The sequence below is a fragment of the Aquarana catesbeiana genome, linkage group LG09, assembly GCF_042186555.1.
Source record: "Aquarana catesbeiana isolate 2022-GZ linkage group LG09, ASM4218655v1, whole genome shotgun sequence".
Lineage (NCBI taxonomy): Eukaryota > Metazoa > Chordata > Amphibia > Anura > Ranidae > Aquarana > Aquarana catesbeiana.
Window position 1 is genome coordinate 2873329 of NC_133332.1, and position 21184 is coordinate 2894512.

At 45.7% G+C, this 21184-nt stretch overlaps 1 protein-coding gene and 1 non-coding gene across 2 annotated transcripts in view; both read left to right on the forward strand.

The window, feature by feature from the left end:
• SNRPD2 (small nuclear ribonucleoprotein D2 polypeptide) overlaps positions 1-21184 on the forward strand; it is a 68729-nt gene that overhangs the window by 8453 nt on the left and 39092 nt on the right. The gene's annotated exons all lie outside the window — the stretch shown is intronic.
• Positions 3365-3437, forward strand: TRNAR-CCU (transfer RNA arginine (anticodon CCU)). Its single transcript has one exon. It is a non-coding gene; the product is annotated as a tRNA-Arg (tRNA).

Consider the following 21184-nt stretch of genomic DNA (forward strand, 5'->3'; position numbering starts at 1 on the left):
TCACCTCTGTCCTCTGCCTGGCTCAGGAATGTTCTCATCCTTATTTCTCTCCCTTTTGTTTCTACAGGTCATTAACAACGTGCCGTACTTCACCTCCGTGGACTATTTCTCGTTGGGATTGATCGTATACCAAATGATCTTTGGACAGCATCCCTTCTATGCTCACAAGCAGAACGCCCGTAACATCATGTGGGCATTAGTAAATATGGAACCCCATTATCCAGTAAACATGGACTGCAACCTCCAGGACCTCCTAACAAGGGTGAGTATACACTGAACTTTACCTTCTTTTAAGGGATACAAATCTGTTCCAGCAGCTATGGGGGGGGCATCCGAGCCGAGCCGCAGCTCTAATTGTCCATTCAGACACTGAGCTGCAGTTCGGGCCCATCCCCCTCTCTCTCCTGATTGGCTAATTCACTTTGATTGATAGAAGTGGGAGCCAATGGCGCCGCTGCTGTGTCTCAGCCAATCAGGAGGGAGAGTCCTGGATGGCCGAGACACTCGTGGACATCGCTGGATAGAGATGGGGCTCAGATAAGTATTAGGGGGCCGAGGGAGGGGGAGGGGCTTCTGCACCTTCTGCCTTTACAATCACTTTCATAACAATTACAAAATATCTTTATTTTTTTTTACTTCTCCTTTAAAAACTTTAATGAGCCAAGATGACAGAAATAAGGTACCATGCTACGCCCCGATCCAATCAGGACCACAGCTGCAGAAGCTGAAATATGTCGCTGTCAGAATCAAATAATAAAATAGTGGGTTCTGTTGTCCACATATTGTTATTGTTCTTGCATTGTTTCTTATTATATTTCATTCTTCTCTATAGCTCCTATGTAAGGACCAAGAAAAGCGAACAGAACTTGTAAGTGACATCAGACGCCACAAATATTTCGAGGGGATCGACTGGACCGACTTAGAGAAAGGAAAGGCCACCTCGCCATTGGCATCGGGATCAGTAAGTATACCAATCATCCTGCTTTATTTACTCGGTGATCCCTGATGGGTCAGATTTGGCCCACAAGCCTTCTGTTTGACACACATGGTCTAGATCAGGGTGGTCTCCAAACTACGGCCCTCCAGTTGTTCAGGAACTACAATTCCCATCATGCCTGGTCATGTCTGAGAGTTTTACAATGCTTCATGGGACGTGTAATTCCGCAACAGCTGGAGGGCCGTAGTTTGGAAGATCCCTGGTCTAGATATAGTTCAACGGTGTGTTGATGAAGTGCAACGCTTCTTCTCACCACTAGAGAGAGCTGGGCTTGAAGGAACCTTCTTGGGGTAATCCGCAGCACATCAGAGTTGGGGGGGGGGAGGGGGTCACCATGCTTTGTTACCATTTTCTGTATCAATCAGAATCTCTCAATGTCTTTTTCTTTTTTCCAGATGAATAAGACACCGATCGATAGAAGAATGAAGATGGAAGAATTCATGACCAAAGTAGACAAGGATCGTCCAATAAAAAAAAAGGACCGGAAGAACTTCAAAGGCTTCTCCTACATGAGAGCGAGCATGAGGCGGCAGTTACTGGCCGCCCCTCCACCACCACAGAGGCAGCGTTGGTTCACTAAGGCCTTGGCATGTATAATGCAGTAGAACCAACAACCATCTGGGAAGTTGTGGGAAAACACCCCCCTTCACAGACACAGACGCTTCTCCCAATCTGACATGTGTGCAGGTGTAGGTACATGGATGCACACTGTCTGCATTCGGGGGCGTGCACCCACACCCGCACATATGTAAGATCAGGATCAGCGTCTGTGTCCATTCACCTCCTGCGTCCCATTAGCCATCAATGGGACTGCCTGCACCGGGAGGAGTGGACCACCTGTGCATCCCCATTTCAAAAACACCCCCCTTCACAGACACAGAAGCTTCTCCCAATCTGACATGTGTGCGGGTGTAGGTACATGGATGCACACTGTCTGCATTCGGGGGCGTGCACCCACACCCGCACACATGTCAGATATCTGAGCATCGTACAGGGAGATGAACGGGGCACCCTAGACTGATGATTCAGGGACAATCCGATCGCCTTCGGGGGTCAGGAAGGAATTTTTTCCCCCTCTTTGGAGACAATCAGACCAAGGAGGGGGGTTTTCGCCTTCCTCTGAATCATCGTAAGGTTTAGGGGTCCAAAAAAAGGCCCCACCTATGGGGAGCCAGAGGAGAACAGTGACCGATCTCTGATTATCAAGGCCTTAGAATCATTTCCTAAATCTAAATCATTTAGATTTATTTACAATAAAAAATGTACAAAAATAAATAAATACTGTACATTTAAAACAAAACAAAACACAAAAAAAAACAAAGACTAAAAACAAAAAAACCCCCAAAGCCCCGATGGCCTAATGGATAAGGCACCGGCCTCCTAAGCCAGGGATTGTGGCTAAGCCAGACGCTGCTCCCAATCTGACATGTGTGCGGGTGTAGGTACATGGATGCACACTGTCTGTATCCGGGGCCGTGCACCCACACCCGCACACATGTCAGATTAGGATCAGCGTCTGTGTCCATACATATCCTGTGTCTCATTAGCCATCAATGGGACTGCCTGCACAGGGGTACATGGAACACCTAGGTTATCCCAGGGGAAGTGGAAGTGGATATCTGTCACAACTAGATACCTGCTCCCCCCCAAAAAAAAAACACAAAAAACAAAATAACTAAAACAAAACCAAAAAACACAAAAAAACACAAAAAACAAAAACAAAACAAAGACAAAAACATTAAAAAAACAGACAAAAAAACAAAAACAAAGGAGGAGTGGACCACCTGTGCATCCCCATTTCAAAAACACCCCCCTTCACAGACACTTCTCCCAATCTGACATGTGTGCGGGTGTAGGTACATGGATGCACACTGTCTGTATCCGGGGCCGTGCACCCACACCCGCACACATGTCAGATATCTGAGCATTGTACAGGGAGATGAACGGGGCACCCTAGACTGATGATTCAGGGACAATCCGATCGCCTTCAGGGGTCAGGAAGGAATCCCCCCCTTTGGAGACAATCTGAGCAAGGAGGGGGGTTTTCGCCTTCCTCTGAATCATCGTAAGGTTTAGGGGTCCGAAAAAGGCCCCACCTATGGGGAGCCAGAGGAGAACAGTGACCGATCTCTGATTATCAAGGCCTTAGAATCACTTCCTTCTATTGATTTATTTACAATAAAAAAAAAATGTACAATAATAAATAAATAGTGTACATTTAAAACAAAAAACAAAAGACAAAAAACAAAAAAAAACAAAACAAAACAAAACAAAACAAAAAAAAACATAGACACAACAAAGAAAACACATAAAACAAAACACAAAAACAAAAAAAGACACAAAAATGAAGAAATTAGAAGAAGCAAAGCCCCGGTGGCCTAATGGATAAGGCACTGGCCTCCTAAGCCAGGGATTGTGGGTTCGAGTCCCACCTGGGGTGCTTTATACTTTTCTGATCACATGATACAGACAGAGAGCTGACACTTCATCACAGTTTACCTTAAAGTAGAACTTCATTAACCCCTTCAATACCGGACCTCTTTACCCCCTTCCTGCCCAGGCCAATTTTCAGCTTTCATCGCTGTCGCACTTTGAATGACAATTACGCGGTCATACAACACTGTACACAGAGGACATTTTTATCACACAAATAGATCTTTCTTTTGATGGTATTTAATCACCACTGAGGGGGGGGGGGGGGGGTTTGTTTTGTTTTTTGCTAAATAAACTAAATAAGACTGAAAACTTCAGAAAAAAAAGGGTTTTTCTTCGTTTCTGTTATAAAATTTTGCAAATAAATAATATTTCTTTATAAATTTGGTGTAAAATGTATTCGGCTCCATTTCTTTGGTGGAAATAATCGGTGTGTATTATTTATTCTGTAGGAGAATTATAGAATCTACAATCGATGGTATTCATCGATCAGCCATAACATTATGACCACCCACCTAACATCCGGAAGGTCCCCATTTTGCTGATTTGAAATGTGAAATATCTACAAATAACAAAACAAAATCAAACATTCTAATAATAATAATAAAAAAAAAAACAAAAAAAGAAAACGAAACCCTTTCATCCCCTCCCACCAAGGAAGCGGGCACCATTGCGGGCACCATGATGCCATCTTCGCTTCTAACTGATCTGCAGATGCCATGGAGATGACCACCAGGAATTTGATAGCTTCACAGTTTGATTGAGAGCACAAGCAACTGTGGCAGTCATCAATCACAGCGTGCCTTACACCAGAACGCGGTGCGGGAAAGGCGAGTCCGGTGACATGGCGGGCACCGTGATGCCAATGCGGTTTTTGCGCAGCACATTTTTTTTTTTTTAAAGTAGTGCATGTGCCACTTTTTCCGCATTCTCACACGATTTCGATCTCAAAAATCGCACGGTATGGGGAGTGCGCGGGAATCGCACAGGAATGCGGCTCGTGCTCCCGTCCGATCCCGGGGTGAACCAGCCCTGAATGTAGCCGCTTTGGGAAAGTTAAGTGGACGGGTTTCGTTCGGCTTTAGGCTGGGTTCACACTGATGAGATGCGCCACAGGAAATCGCACCACATCCCTGTGCAAATCACATGCGATTCTGTGCAGTGCGATCGTTTCATATGGCTCATACAGCACTGCTTTTGGGGTGTCCTTAACTTTTAATTGGCACTCGCAGCAGATCGAATGAACACAATGCGATTTCTATGCGGGAAACGCAGCGATCCCTGTGAGTTTCCTGCATGGCATCCGTGTGCACCCAGCATAAAAGCCGAGATCCACCCAAAGGGGGGGGGAGCTTCACTCGTCTGACTCCTCCTCCTCTCTGTTGCCACATTTGGCACCTTTTGCGGTGGGGGGGAGGGGACACCTGGTTTCGCCGCAGCGAACTGAGCCGGAAGTCCGGCCCCCCCTCCTACTTTCTCCACAGCCGGCCCATTCACAGAGTGCAGCGCGCTCCACGCATGTTCAGTAGCAAACCGGCTGTGAGGCCACAAGGCTTTCCTGCAGGTTTCCCTTAGTCATAATGGCAGCGCCAGCACCTGCTCGGGTGAGGGCACCGCGGGATCCCTGAACAGGAAAGTGACCAGAAATATTAACCCCTTCACGCCAACCATACACAAATTTACATTCATGGTATGAAGGGGTTATATACCAGAGGGTGATATGCAGCTGCGGGCATCACCCCGGTACTGTTTTTTTTTTTAGAGCGGGCGATCTGCTTTTTAGTGCTAACAACCAATGTGGCTAAAAGCTGCTCGGCTGTTATCCTAAAGGAGCGGGAGGGGACGCCCCCCGCCTTCCGCCGCTCTTTCCGGGCCTCCCGTCCCAGCTAGGGTGACCACAAGTCCTGGGTGTCCCGGGACAGTCCCGCATTGCCCGGGACAGTCCCACATTTTGCAGGTCTGTTCCGGGCACCTTCATTCCAGGACAATACAGTGCCCCGGAATGAAACTGACACAGCCCCCCCACCACCAGGGCTGATCTGATGCCCCCCCAAAAAAAGGCGCCACATCGCCGCTTTACTCACTGACAGTCCTGGAATGTCTAGAGAGGCACAATCCCCACCCCCTGCTTGTGATTGGAGAAATCATAAATCCCGCCTCTTGCGTGTAATCGCTGTAGAGCCAGCATTGGAAAAAGGTAAAGCGGGTCTCGGCCGGCCAGGACAAGTACTGTCGGTGAGTAAAGTGGCGATGCGGCGGCCATTTTTGAGGGGTGTGATCGGTGCTTCTGGGTAAATCGCACACCCGCCGCCCCAGCTGTGCCGTGATTCGTTACAGCACAAGGTGTTTTTTAGGAAGGGGGGAGGGGTGTCCCTAAATGGCAGTTTGGAAATGTGGTCACCCCAATCCCACAGGGGAGACCCGAACCACCATTCGGCTAGGATGAGATCTGAATGAAGACGGATTCGGCTCTGATCGAGTCTCCGATGTAAAATCCCCAAAGTGACATCACTTCCGGTTTACTCAGCCGCCAATGGCGCCGATTTAAAAAAATGACAGCATTCAGAATCGCGATCTGAATACTTTTAAGTGCAGAGGAGGGAATTGGGGTCTTTTAGATCCCCCCCCCCGATCCCTCCATAAAGAGGACCTGTCACCACCTATTACTGTCACAGGGGAGATTTACATTACTTGTGACAGCAATAAAAGTCATCAGATTTTATTTATTTTTTCAAAGGGACAGTGTAAAAAAATAAAAATAAAATAAATAAGAAAAAAAATTATTTTTTTTAAAGCGCCCCCGTCCCTGCGCGCTCAGGCAGCAAAGAAAACGCATACGTAAGTCGCGCCCGCAAATGTAAACGATGTTCAAACCACACATGTGAGGGATCGCCGCGATTGTCAGAGTGAGAGCAATAATTCTAGCCCTAGACCTCCTCTGTAATGCTAAAAAAGTGTTGCCTATGGAGATTTTTACGTACCGTAGTTTGTCGCCATTCCACAAGTGTGCGCAATTTCAAAGCGTGACATGTTAGGTATCTATTTACTCGGCATAACATCATCTTTCACATTATACAAAAAAATTGGGCTGACTTTACTGTTTAGTTTTTTTTAAATCCGCAAAATTGTCTTTTTTTTCCCCCCAAAAAAGTACATTTGAAAGACCGCTGCGCAAATACCATGTGACATAAAATATTGCAGTGATCGCCATTTTATTCTCTAGGGTCTCTGCTACAAATATATAAATATATATATAATGTTTGGTGGTTCTAAATAATCTTGTAGAAAAAAAAAAATACAGATTTTAACTTGTAAGCAAAAAATGTCAGAAATAGGCTCAGGCATGAAAGGGGTTAAAAGTCATCAACTGCAATATTTGTCAGGGCTGGACTGGAACAAAAGTGTGGCCCTGGACTTCATCCAGACCGGCCCAGGGCACAACACATCAGGGCACAACACATCAGGGCACAACACATGAGGGCACAACACATGAGGGCACATCACATCAGGGCACAACACATCAGGGCACAACACATCAGGGCACAACACATGAGGGCACAACACATGAGGGCACAACACATGAGGGCACAACACATGAGGGCACAACACATGAGGGCACAACACATCAGGGCACAACACATCAGGGCACAACACATCAGGGCACAACACATGAGGGCACAACACATGAGGGCACAACACATCAGGGCACAACACATCAGGGCACAACACATGAGGGCACAACACATCAGGGCACAACACATCAGGGCACAACACATGAGGGCACAACACATCAGGGCACAACACATCAGGGCACAACACATCAGGGCACAACACACATGAGGGCACAACACATCAGGGCACAACACATCAGGGCACAACACATCAGGGCACAACACATCAGGGCACAACACATCAGGGCACAACACATCAGGGCACATGGCACATTAGCAAACAAAACACAACGACTCCTGCGCACAGGTGGATCACCATATAAAAGATGCGTCAACACCGGCCTTGCTGCCCTCAGGGATGGGGAATCCTAGTGCAAACCGAAATAAAAGAAAAACAGGGGTGCACCAGCCTTGTGCATTAACTTTTTTTTAAAAATATTTAATATAAAAAGATAAAATGAAGCGACTCACAAGCAGTAGATGGAGGAGGCACAGCATATAGTGTACCGACAGCTAGCACGCAGCTTAGGATGAGCGATGCCTTCCAATAGTCGCGGAGAGACGCACAAACATCACAATCAGCTATCACAATCAGCTTACGCGTTTCGAAGGGAATGTCCCTTCTTCATCAGAGCTGTGCTGTGATCCCTCCTTCAGCAATCCCTTTTTATAAGTGACTGAGTGTCAAATGAGGGGGGTGGGTGGGGTCGAATATGGAGCTCCTCCCCCTCAGGGGATCCCTCCCTCTTGTGCCCTCCAATCATACGGGCAACACTCCACTTAGTGACAGGAAATAGTGTGTATGGTATGGATAATAACCACTTCACGACCGCTCACTGTATATATACGTCATTTTTTTTAAAGATGGATATCTCGGTAACGGCAGCAGCTGCTGCCACAACCGAGATATCCATCTTTACAGCGAGCGGTTCTGTACACGATAATGGTGGTCTCAGCGGCGGATTCGCCGCGAGATCACCGTTATCGGCGGCGGGAGAGGTGCCACCCCCCCTCCCGCCGCTCTCCCGCACCCTCCGCCGCTTACCGGAGCCGTCGGTAGCGGCGGAGGAGATCGGGACCTGTCACCGCCGAGGTACTGAGACGAGTGAGGCCAAGATGGCCCCCACCCGTCTCTATACCATGTGACGGCCGGAGCGACGTCATTACGACGGCTCCGCCCACTTCTCTTAAAGGCACAATTTTTTTTTTGTGTCATTTTTTTTAAACGACTTTTTTTTTTTTTTTTTTTTTGCATTTTAGTCTAAATATGAGATCTGAGGACTTTTTGACCCCCCAGATCTCATATTTAAGAGGACCTGTCATGCTTTTTTCTATTACAAGGGATGTTTACATTCCTTGTAATAGGAATAAAAGTGACCCAAATTTTTTTTTTTTTTAAAACAGTGAAAAAATAAATAAAATAAAGTAAAATAAATAATAATAAAAAAAAAAATTTAAAGCGCCCTGTCCCGACGAGCTCGCGCACAGAAGCGAACGCATACGTGAGCAGCGCCCGCATATGAAAACGGTGGTCAAACCACACATGTGAGGTATCGCCGCGACCGGTATTGCGAGAGCAATCATTCTAGCCCTAGACCTCCTCTGTAACTCCAAACATGCAACCTGTAGAATTTTTTTAAACGTCGCCTATGGAGATTTTTAAGGGTAAAAGTTTGACGCTATTCCACGAGCGGGCGCAATTTTGAAGCGTGACATGTTGGGTATCAAATTTACTCGGCGTAACATTATCTTTCACAATATAAAAAAAAAAAATTGGGCTAACTTTACTGTTGTCTTATTTTTTTATTCAAAAAAAGTGATTTTTTTTTCCAAAAAAAGTGCGCTTATAAGACCGCTGCGCAAATACGGTGCAAAAAAAAAGTATTGCAATGACCGCCATTTTATTCTCTAGGGTGTTAGAAAAAAAAAACATATATAATGTTTGGGGGTTCTAAGTAATTTTCTAGCAAAAAAAACTGTTTTAAACATGTAAACACCTAAAATCCAAAACGAGGCTGGTCTTTAAGTGGTTAAAAATAAAAATAATAATAATAATAATAATAGTATATATATATATATATATATATATATATATATATATATATATATATATATATATACACACACACATATACATATATATATACATATACATACACATATACACACACACACACATGCATATATATATATATATATACACAACCATATACACACAAACATACATATACATACACACACATACATGTGATAGAATATAATAAGCATATACATGTATGTGAAATAAATTAAGTAAATTGAATAGACAATGATAATTTACCAAGAGCAAGCTGGACCATTGGTGATAAAACATGGCGCGCTGTGCCTATAGAATGCACCAGATGACAAAACATAAGGTGTACCGGATAGAGATCATGGTGAACAATAGTAGACATGGTAGGTGGGGACCCCCCACTCCACTAAGCCACCAGTCCCGTCAAACCAATGTGCACAAATACAGAGCTGTGAAAGATGAGTGCATATAAAACTAAACATGTTGAATCATGGATGAGGAAGAATGAGTACCTGCAGTGCTATCTCAGGGGGTCAGCGCCAGTGGAACCAGAGGCGGCTCTAGGCTTTGCGAGGCCTTAGGTAAAACTTACACATGAGGCCCCATGGACTGGGACGCTCCGTGATGAGGCCACTATTCCTCAGGCTGCGGGCAGTATCTGATTCGTCCATCAGCTCCTAAGCCACAGAGTCCCAGTGGGGGTAGGCGGAGCCGCCGGCGTCAACTTCAGTGATTGAGAACAGGCAAATTAGTCGGCCACGAGGCCTCTGTGAGTGCGAGGCCTTAGGCGACCGCCTAATTTGCCTAATTAGAGAGCCGTCTCTGAGTGGAACATCCCTGTGTCGGGTGTACAGCAGGTCGGTGACAACGTGACTGCATCCGGACGGAGCGAGTACCCGCGGTGCTGTCTCAGGGGGTCAGCGCGAGTAGAGCACCTCTGTATCAGGTGCACAGCGGGCCGGTGATAGCATGGCTGCATCCGGGTGGAACGCACGCCAGTGTGCTTGCGTTCCAAGCTGTAGGAAGGGGGGCGGGATCCACATCGCCCCTTCCGCATCTTGTATAATTCACTCACAATGTGAGCGGCGAGGGACAGCCTAGTGCCATGTGACTGGGGGCGGGGCCAGCATAAAGGGGCCGTCTGCTCACTGGAGCAATTCTAGTGTCAGTCTGGACTAATAGCTGCCTCGAAATACCAAGATACCAGATAGCCCCAGCAAGAGGGCTCTTAACTGCTAATGTGGTATATATGTATGTATACATACACACATCAAGTGTGATAATAATATTAATAATAATAAAAATTAAAATTAATATTAAATATAAAGATATAAAAATGATAATAATGCTTTTAAATATTGATAGTAAGTTGATGCAAGATTAATTAATTAATGGATGAATTAAAAAATGAAAAAATTGAAATTAATAGCTAAAATGGTACTCAATGAATCTTCAATGGTGAAATAAGAATAATAAAATCCATGTTCATAAAGCTACATGTACTATACACTGATAGTAGTAATACTGGAAACCTAAGGAAGAACGCGCAATGGTAATATAATAGAATAAATTATCCATCCTCCCTCATCCAGACCGGCCCAGGGCACAACACATCAGGGCACATCAGGGCACATCAGGGCAAATGGCACATTATGGGGCACATCGGGGCACATTATGGGGAACATCAGGGCACATTATGGGGCACATCGGGGCACATCAGGGCAAATGGCACATTATGGGGCACATCAGGGCACATTATGGGGCACATCAGGGCACATTATGGGGCACATCGGGGCACATCGCACATCAGGGCACATTATGGGGCACATCGGGGCACATCGCACATCAGGGCACATTATGGGGCACATTGTTTACTAGCCAGCATGCAGAGTAGCACAGGAAGCGTCTGTGATAGGTTCTCTCTCATGTCACGCTGCTCCCCAGCGGCCCCTCCTCTCTTCTCGTCCATCCCCATTTGCTTGTGACATCATCTGGGATGGACGAGAAGAGAGGAGGGGCCGCCGGGGAGCAGCGTGACATGAGAGAGAACCTATCACAGACACTTCCTGCGCTACTCTGCATGCTGGCTAAATCTTGATCTACCCGTCAGGCGCCAGCTGTCGGCGATTGACGGGTAGATCGCTGCGGACCTCCGATGCAATAGGCGGCCGCTGAAACCAGCCCACTGAGCAATCGGCCCACCGGGAAACTCCCGGTAGACCGGATGGCCAGTCCATCCCTGGTATTTGTAGAGGATTTGTAGCTGCTGACTTTGAATTTCTTCTGAAGGAGCTCGGAGCTCCTCCCCCCCTACAGCTCCACATTTTAATATGACACATTGTTTCCTTTTACTTACAATTACTGGTATTCCGAGTGTTGTCCCCCCCGCCTCATGGATTCTTCCAGGGTACTTCCTGTCACAAAGAAAAAAAAACAATTACTAATCACGTCTCCAGAGGCCTTTGTTGTCTTATTTATAATAAGGGAGGAGTTCCTCTTTTTTTTTTTTTTAAAGGTAAATTTTTATTTGGTTTTTTGGTACAGAACAAACAAACAAACATAAATACACATATTCTGAGCGAACGTCGCTCAATCCAATACAGAGTGTAAGACACTGGTATACATTTGGCACACATGTTATCATATTGTACAGTTGCATATGTCTGTTCAGTTTCTATTAAGAGGAGTTCCTCTTTAACCCCTTCCTGACGGGTGAACGTCCTGGACTTTCAGTGGTCATACCGGGATGATGGGAGGAGCTACAGGCTTTATCCCGAGATTTACTTTTTAAGCCAGCGACTTCCTGTGTTGTAAAAGCCATCCTAGTGGCTGATTAGCTGCTGGATGTCTTTTACAGGCACCAGAAGGGGACGTTCCCCCCTCCCCCTGGCACCTTTCCCAGCTCTCCCATGCCATCGGGGAGCCCGATTTATATAATCTAGCACTGTCACTGGGTTACCATAGAGCTGGCCCTGGACCAGATGGTCCCCAGGCATCTCTATGGTTCTGGGAGGCCGGAAGCGACGCCATGACGTCACTTCCAGTTCTGGCAGATGTAAGCACTGACATTTTTTTTTGGAAAACATGAAATCAATGTCATTTTTTTATCTCATGTTTTCCAAGGTAGAGGAGAGATTTGGGGTTCTTATAGACCCCCCAGATGTCTCCATAAAGAGGACCTGTCATCTCTTATTTCTATCATAAGGGATGTGTACATTTTATGTTATAGAAATAAAAGTGATAATCTAACGGAGACCCTCATAATAATAGAACCTGATGGAGACCCTCATAATAATAGAACCTGATGGAGACCCTCAAAATAATAGAATCTGATGGAGACCCTCATAATAATAGAACCTGAAAGAGACCCTCATAATAATAGAACCTGATGGAGACCCTCATAATAATAGACCCTGATGGAGACCCTCATAATAATAGAACCCGATGGAGACCCTCATAATAATAGAACCCGATGGAGACCCTCATAATAATAGAACCTGATGTAGACCCTCAAAATAATAGAATCTGATGGAGACCCTCATAATAATAGAACCTGATAGAGACCCTCATAATAATAGAATCTGATGGAGACCCTCATAATAATGGAACCCGACAGAGACCCTCATAATAAGAGAACCCGATGGAGACCCTCATAATAATAGAACATGATAGAGACCCTCATAATAATAGAACCTGATAGAGACCCTCATAATAATAGAACCTGATAGAGACCCCCATAATAATAGAACCCGATGGAGACCCTCATAATAATAGAATTATATGGAGACCCTCATAATAATAGAACCCGATGGAGACCCTCAGAATATTAGAATCTGATGGAGACCCTCATAATAATGGAACCCGACGGAGACCCTCATAATAATGGAACATGATAGAGACCCTAGACCATAGCACATTAGGGCACATCAGGGCACATAATGGCACATCGGGGCACATGATGGGGCACATGGCACATTATGGGGCACATTGTTTACTAGCCAGCATGCAGAGTAGCGCAGGAAGCGTCTGTGATAGGTTCTCTCTCATGTCACGCTGCTCCCCGGTGGCCCCTCCTCTCTTCTCGTCCATCCCAGATGATGTCACAAGCAAATGGGGATGGACGAGAAGAGAGGAGGGGCCGCCGGGGAGCAGCGTGACATGAGAGAGAACCTATCACAGACACTTCCTGCGCTACTCTGCATGCTGGCTAAATCTTGATCTACCCGTCAGGCGCCAGCTGTCGGCGATTGACGGGTAGATCGCTGCGGACCTCCGATGCAATAGGCGGCCGCTGAAACCAGCCCACTGAGCAATCGGCCCACCGGGAAACTCCCGGTAGACCGGATGGCCAGTCCATCCCTGGTATTTGTAGAGGATTTGTAGCTGCTGACTTTGAATTTCTTCTGAAGGAGCTCGGAGCTCCTCCCCCCCTACAGCTCCACATTTTAATATGACACATTGTTTCCTTTTACTTACAATTACTGGTATTCCGAGTGTTGTCCCCCCCGCCTCATGGATTCTTCCAGGGTACTTCCTGTCACAAAGAAAAAAAAACAATTACTAATCACGTCTCCAGAGGCCTTTGTTGTCTTATTTATAATAAGGGAGGAGTTCCTCTTTTTTTTTTTTTTAAAGGTAAATTTTTATTTGGTTTTTTGGTACAGAACAAACAAACAAACATAAATACACATATTCTGAGCGAACGTCGCTCAATCCAATACAGAGTGTAAGACACTGGTATACATTTGGCACACATGTTATCATATTGTACAGTTGCATATGTCTGTTCAGTTTCTATTAAGAGGAGTTCCTCTTTAACCCCTTCCTGACGGGTGAACGTCCTGGACTTTCAGTGGTCATACCGGGATGATGGGAGGAGCTACAGGCTTTATCCCGAGATTTACTTTTTAAGCCAGCGACTTCCTGTGTTGTAAAAGCCATCCTAGTGGCTGATTAGCTGCTGGATGTCTTTTACAGGCACCAGAAGGGGACGTTCCCCCCTCCCCCTGGCACCTTTCCCAGCTCTCCCATGCCATTGGGGAGCCCGATTTATATAATCTAGCGCTGTCACTGGGTTACCATAGAGCTGGCCCTGGACCAGATGGTCCCCAGGCATCTCTATGGTTCTGGGAGGCCGGAAGCGACGCCATGACGTCACTTCCAGTTCTGGCAGATGTAAGCACTGACATTTTTTTTTGGAAAACATGAAATCAATGTCATTTTTTTATCTCATGTTTTCCAAGGTAGAGGAGAGATTTGGGGTTCTTATAGACCCCCCAGATGTCTCCATAAAGAGGACCTGTCATCTCTTATTTCTATCATAAGGGATGTGTACATTTTATGTTATAGAAATAAAAGTGATAATCTAACGGAGACCCTCATAATAATAGAACCTGATGGAGACCCTCATAATAATAGAACCTGATGGAGACCCTCAAAATAATAGAATCTGATGGAGACCCTCATAATAATAGAACCTGAAAGAGACCCTCATAATAATAGAACCTGATGGAGACCCTCATAATAATAGACCCTGATGGAGACCCTCATAATAATAGAACCCGATGGAGACCCTCATAATAATAGAACCCGATGGAGACCCTCATAATAATAGAACCTGATGTAGACCCTCAAAATAATAGAATCTGATGGAGACCCTCATAATAATAGAACCTGATAGAGACCCCCATAATAATAGAACCCGATGGAGACCCTCATAATAATAGAACCTGATGGAGACCCTCATAATAATAGAACCTGATGTAGACCCTCATAATAATAGAACCTGATAGAGACCCTCATAATAATAGAATCTGATGGAGACCCTCATAATAATGGAACCCGACAGAGACCCTCATAATAAGAGAACCCGATGGAGACCCTCATAATAATAGAACATGATAGAGACCCTCATAATAATAGAACCTGATAGAGACCCTCATAATAATAGAACCTGATAGAGACCCCCATAATAATAGAACCCGATGGAGACCCTCATAATAATAGAATTATATGGAGACCCTCATAATAATAGAACCTGATGGAGACCCTCAGAATATTAGAATCTGATGGAGACCCTCATAATAATGGAACCCGACGGAGACCCTCATAATAATGGAACATGATAGAGACCCTAGACCATAGCACATTAGGGCACATCAGGGCACATAATGGCACATCGGGGCACATGATGGGGCACATGGCACATTATGGGGCACATTGTTTACTAGCCAGCATGCAGAGTAGCGCAGGAAGCGTCTGTGATAGGTTCTCTCTCATGTCACGCTGCTCCCCGGTGGCCCCTCCTCTCTTCTCGTCCATCCCAGATGATGTCACAAGCAAATGGGGATGGACGAGAAGAGAGGAGGGGCCGTCGGGGAGCAGCGTGACATAAGAGAGAACCTATCACAGACGCTTCCTGCGCTACTCTGCATGCTGGCTAAATCTCGATCTACCTGTCAAGCACCAGCTGTCGGCGATTGATGGGTAGATCGCCGCGGACCTCCAATGCAATGGGCGGCCGCTGAAACCGGCCCACTGAGCAATCGGCCCACCGGGAAACTCCCGGTAGTCCCGATGGCCAGTCCATCCCTGGTATTTGTAGAGATTTTGTAGCTGCCGACTTTTATTTTTTTTCTGAAGGAGCTCGGAGCTCCCCCCCCCTCCAGCTCCACATTTTAATATGAAACATTGTTTCCTTTCACTTACAATTACTGGTATTCCGAGTGTTGTCCCCCCTGCCTCATGGATTCTTCCGGGGTACTTCCTGTCACATGTTCCAGGAGTAAAAATGGCCGCTGTGAAACGACTATAGAGAAAAAGAAAAAAAAAACAATTACTAATAACGTCTCCAGAGGCCTTTGTTGTCTTATTTATAATAAGGGAGGAGTTCCCCTTTAACCCCTTCCTGACGGGTGGACGTCCTGGACTTTCAGTGGTCATACCGGGATGATGGGAGGAGCTACAGGCATCATCCCAGGATTTACTTTTTTGGAACGCGACTTCCTGTGTTGTAAAAGCCATCCTAGTGGCTGATTAGCTGCTGGATGTCTTTTACAGGCACCAGGAGAGGACGTTCCCTACCCCCCCCCTCCCGATGGCACCTTTTCGAGCTCTCCAATGCAAGCGGGGAGCCCGATTTATATAATCTGGCGTTGCCATTGGGTTACCATAGAGCTGGCCATGGACCAGATGGTCCACAGGCATCTCTATGGTTCTGGGAGGCCAGGAGGGATGCCATGACGTCACTTCCAGTTCTGGCAGATGTAAACACTGCCATTTTTTTTTTTTTGGAAAACATGAGATCAATGTCTTATTTTTTATCTCATGTTTTCCAAGGTGAAGGAGAGATTTGGGGGTCTTATAGACCCCCCAGATGTCTCCATAAAGAGGACCTGTCATCTCTTATTTCCCTCATAATAATAGAACCCGATGGAGACACTCATAGTAATGGAACCCGACGGAGACCCTCATAATAAGAGAACCCGACGGAGACCCAAATAATAATAGAACATGATAAAGACCCTCATAATAATAGAATCTGATAGAGACCCTCATAATAATAGAATCTGATAGAGACCCTCATAATAATAATAATAATAATAATAATAATAGAACCCGACGGAGACCCTCATAATAAAAGAACATGATGGAAACCCTCATAATAATAGAACCTGATGGAGACCCTCATAATAATAGAACCTGATAGGGACCCTCATAATAATAAAATCTGATAGAGACCCTCATAATAATAGAACCTGATGGAGACCCTCATAATAATAGAACCTGATGGAGACCCTCATAATAATAGAACCTGATGGAGACCCTAGACCATAGCACATCAGGGCACATAGCACTGTCGGCGATTGATGGGTAGATCGCTGCGGACCTCCAATGCAATAGGCGGCCACTGAAACCGGGCCACTGAGCAATCGGCCCACCAGGAAACTCCCAGTAGTCCCGATGGCCAGTCCATTAATGGTATTTGTAGAGGATTTGTAGCTGCCAACTTTTATTTTTTTTCTGAAGGAGCTCGGAGCTCCTCCCCCCTCCCCCCTACAGCTCCACATTTTAATATGAAACATTGTTTCCTTTCACTTACAATTACTGGTATTGCGAGTGTTGTCCCCCCCGGCCTCATGGATTCTTCCTGGGTACTTCCTATCACATGTTCCAGGAGTAAAAATGGCCGCTGTAATACAACTATAGAGATAAAGAAAAAAAAAAACAATTACTAATCACGTCTCCAGAGGCCTTTGTTGTCTTATTTATAAGGGAGGAGTTCCCCTTTAACCCCTTCCTGACGGGTGAACGTCCTGGACTTTCAGTGGTCATATCGGGATGATGGGAGGAGCTACAGGCTTCATCCCGAGATTTACTTTTTCAGAACGCGACTTCCTGTGTTGTAAAAGCCATCCTAGTGGCTGATTAGCTGCTGGATGTCTTTTACAGGCACCGGGAGGGTACGTCCCCCCCCCCAATGGCACCTTTTCCAGCTCTCCAATATAATCTGGCGGTGCTACTGGGTTACCATAGAGCGGGCCGTGGACCAGATGGTCCCTAGGCATCTCTATGCTTCTGGGAGGCCGGAAGCGACGCCATGACGTCACTACCAGTTCTGGCAGATGTAAACACTGACATTTTTTTTTTTTTTTGGAAAACATGAAATCAATGTCTTTATTTTATCTCATGTTTTCCAAGAAAAAAGATTTGGGGGTCTTATAGACCCCCCAGATGTCTCCATAAAGAGGACCTGTCATCTCTTATTTCCCTCATAATATTAGAACCTGATGGAGACCCTCATAATAATAGAACCTGATGGAGACCCTCATAATAATAGAACCTGATGGAGACCCTCATAATAATAGAATCTAAAGGAGACCCTCATAATAATAGAACCTGATGGAGATCCTCGGTGTGTTCTATAGTTGTATTGTTCTGTATGGATGGAGGTGTCCCCGGGACAGGAAGTGAGGTGGATTCTCTTCAGGGGGTCACAGATGGTGATAAACACCCGGCAGAGACTCTCCGCTTCTTCCAATACACAGGAATGGGGGGAGGGGATTATATGGGATGAGGACCCCATGACCCCCCCACACACAGCATAAAGCCTGAGAGGGTCACACTGAGCCCCCCGAGCAACCGATCACCGGATATGTCCCGCACAGCCGAGTACAGAGCGGACTACAACTCCCAGCATCTCCGGGCGGCCTGTACCCCGTCTCCATGGTGACCCGTCGGAATGTGTAAAGGAAATGACGTTACGTCACCGCCATCTTGCTACACCCCGTACTCGCCCACACTAAGGATAAAGAGGGAAGGAGAAAGCGGACATCTTGTTACACCCACCGGAGTTTTGCATTTTACAATTATTTTTAACTGTAATCTGAAGTTATGTCGTAAAATACATAACACAGAACTCCGTCCGATTTTATAACCTCAGATTACAATTAAACATAATTGTAAAATGCAAAACTCCGGTGGGTGGAACAAGATGTCCGCTTTCCCCTTCTCAGTGTATTCTTACTGTGGGCGAGTGCGGGGTGTAGAAAGATGGCGGCGACAAAACGTCACTTCCGCTTCCAATTCTGACGGGTCGCCGCGCTGTTTATCAGTTCAGAAAGTGCAACGGAAGTGACGTCACATCGCGGCCATCTTTGTACACCCCGCACTCGTCCGCAGACACCAGACCTCACAAACCGGAGAGAGGGGGAGGAGCTCCGGGGACAGGCCACCCCCATCACCGGAACCTTCATACACCCCAATATCATCACCGGGGAACCCTCCCCCCCATATCTGTACCGACATCACCGGGACCCGGATAATACAACAAATACCCCCCTCCCCCATCACCTCCAAATACCCCCCTCCCCCATCACCTCCAAATACCCCCCTCCCCCCATCACTTCCAAATACCCCCCTCCCCCCATCACCTCCAAATACCCCCCTCTCCCCCATCACCTCCAAATACCCCCCTCCCCCCATATCACTGACACCTGTATGAATAGGAAGATCCATTATATGGGGGAGGGGAATCAATAACCAATCTATATCACATCATCCCACCACTGATCGGTTCCTCGATCAATACCCGGCCTATACTGTATGATTTTATATTCACCAATTGATCAATCCCCTTTACTGATTTGTAACCAATCAATATCATGACTAATAATCAATCAATATCTCATCATTCCCAATACTTGGTCATCACTGTCTGATTATTCATTGTTATTGATCTATGATATACTGATATCCCATCACTCCCAGCACTTATCACTGATCAATAACCAGCCTGTATCTCATGATTTTCACCCCCCCTCCCCCCGATCAGTGATCAATAACCAGCCTGTATCACATGATTTTCACCCCCCCTCCCCCCGATCAGTGATCAATAACCAGCCTGTATCTCATGATTTTCACCCCCCCTCCCCCCGATCAGTGATCAATAACCAGCCTGTATCACATGATTTTCACACCCCCCTCCCCCTCGATCAGTGATCAATAACCAGCCTGTATCTCATGACTTTCACCTCCCTCCCCCGATCAGTGATCAATAACCAGCCTGTATCTCATGATTTTCACCCCTCCCCCCCCGATCAGTGATCAATAACCAGCCTGTATCTCATGATTTTCACCTCCCCCCCATCAGTGATCAATAACCAGCCTGTATCTCATGATTTTCACCTCCCCCCCGATCAGTGATCAATAACCAGCCTGTATCTCATGACTTTCACCTCCCTCCCCCCGATCAGTGATCAATAACCAGCCTGTATCTCATGACTTTTACCTCCCCCCCTCGATCAGTGATCAATAACCAGCCTGTATCTCATGATTTTCACCTCCCCCCCGATCAGTGATCAATAACCAGCCTGTATCTCATGACTTTCACCTCCCTCCCCCCGATCAGTGATCAATAACCAGCCTGTATCTCATGACTTTTACCTCCCCCCCTCGATCAGTGATCAATAACCAGCCTGTATCTCATGATTTTCACCCCCCTCCCCTGATCAGTGATCAATAACCAGCCTGTATCCCATGATTTTCACCCCCCCCCCGATCAGTGATCAATAACCAGCCTGTATCTCATGATTTTCACCCCCCTCCCCTGATCAGTGATCAATAACCAGCCTGTATCTCATGATTTTCACCTCCCCCCGATCAGTGATCAATAACCAGCCTGTATCTCATGATTTTCGCCTCCCCCTCCCCCCGATCAGTGATCAATAAGCAGCAATTTCCTCCGCTTTCTACAATACTTCTTTGTCTTCCATTATAACCTCCTCATTCACTTATCAATACTCTGTATTGCTGATTATCAGTAATCACCAATCTTCATTCTTTTATCAATAACCTCCCAATGATATTCATTCATTTCTCATAGATCTCATCGATCACCGATCAATATATTTACCTATAAACTGAATAATCTTTTCCTGTCAGTGATCATCCACCTATCAGTGATCAGTATCTGGTCACCTGATCACACGCCACCCAACGATCACCAATCAATCATTTCTCTGATCATACCTCTGTTAGGCCGATCAATAATTATTATCCACAATCACTACCCGTATACTGTATACTCATTGTTCACTCACTGTATAGAGGGAGGAGAGATACATCTATATGTGTAAACATTGTTTATAAACATTGTTCAGACGGGAGATAGAGAGATACAAAGTAACATTGTTTATAAACATTGATCAGACGGGAGATAGAGAGATACAAAGTAACATTGTTTATAAACATCGATCAGACGGGAGATAGAGAGATACAAAGTAACATTGTTTATAAACATCGATCAGAGAGGAGATAGAGAGATACAAAGTAACATTGTTTATAAACATCGATCAGACGGGAGATGGAGAGATACAAAGTAACATTGTTTATAAACATCGATCAGACAGGAGATAGAGAGATACAAAGTAACATTGTTTATAAACATCGATCAGACGGGAGATGGAGAGATACAAAGTAACATTGTTTATAAACATTGATCAGACAGGAGATAGAGAGATACAAAGTAAC